The sequence below is a fragment of the Rhinopithecus roxellana genome, chromosome 1 (genome assembly GCF_007565055.1).
Source record: "Rhinopithecus roxellana isolate Shanxi Qingling chromosome 1, ASM756505v1, whole genome shotgun sequence".
In the NCBI taxonomy this organism is placed as follows: Eukaryota; Metazoa; Chordata; class Mammalia; order Primates; family Cercopithecidae; genus Rhinopithecus; species Rhinopithecus roxellana.
The window spans coordinates 200,530,444-200,531,382 of NC_044549.1; positions in this window are offsets into that span (position 1 = coordinate 200,530,444).

Genomic DNA, 939 nt, shown 5'->3' on the forward strand with positions numbered 1-939 from the left:
GCAGTGTGTGGCTTCCTGTAGCCCAGACTGGGGACTTGCTCCAAGAGGGCAGGGCTGGGAGCCAGAGAAAGCTGTGGGGGGAGGGCCATGAGTCATGGAGGAATCCTCAGGTCTCACTTTAGAACCGGGAGGGATCAGGCCTATGGTATCATCCAGCAGAAAGGGCCCAGAGAGGCTCAAGTCTGCAGGGGTCACACAGCAGCCTAGTGGACCCATGAGGGAATCCAGCCTCAGCCTCCGTTGCCGCCAGCTGTGGAGTTGCTCTCCACACTTGTACCGAGGCCCTGTGGGGAACCAGGCTCCTCTAGGCCAACTCTTCTGACTGCTGGCCCCCATCACTGCCACCCAGGGCTGCTGGCAGATAACTCAGGTCCCTGGCCACACCCCCAAGCCTACGGCCCTGCCACAGAGTGGACCTTTCCTGGCTGTCCGGTGGCCACTCAGGGAGCCCTCCACGCAGGAGCCTTAGTATCCACCTGCAACCTGACATGCCTCTGTGACTGAGGTTGCAGGAAGAGCACCAGGCCAGCAGGTGAAGGGTGGGCTGGGTCCCTGCTCTGGCTCAGGACTTGTGGGGAGCCAGGAATCTGAGCCCAGAGGGCTGGCTGGGCAGGGGCCTGCAAGGTTGGACACATCCATTCATGATGCATCTGGGACAGTCACTAAATGTCCCCACCTGATACCTACCTACCACCTTACTCACCCCCTGGACCCTGCCCTCTCCCACCTTGGGCCATTCGTGGGCCCCAGAGTGGCACAGAGCCCCTTGGCCCAACACCCTGAGGACTGACCCTACAGCGTGCCCACCCTAGGCTCTGGCCTGAATGAGTTTCTTGCTCTTGCTCCAGCCTGAAGACCGCCCCGCACGAGCCCTGCCCTGCCTTCCCATCTGCTCAGTCCGCCTCGTTCTTCTCCATGGACTCAGCATCCAGGAGTGCA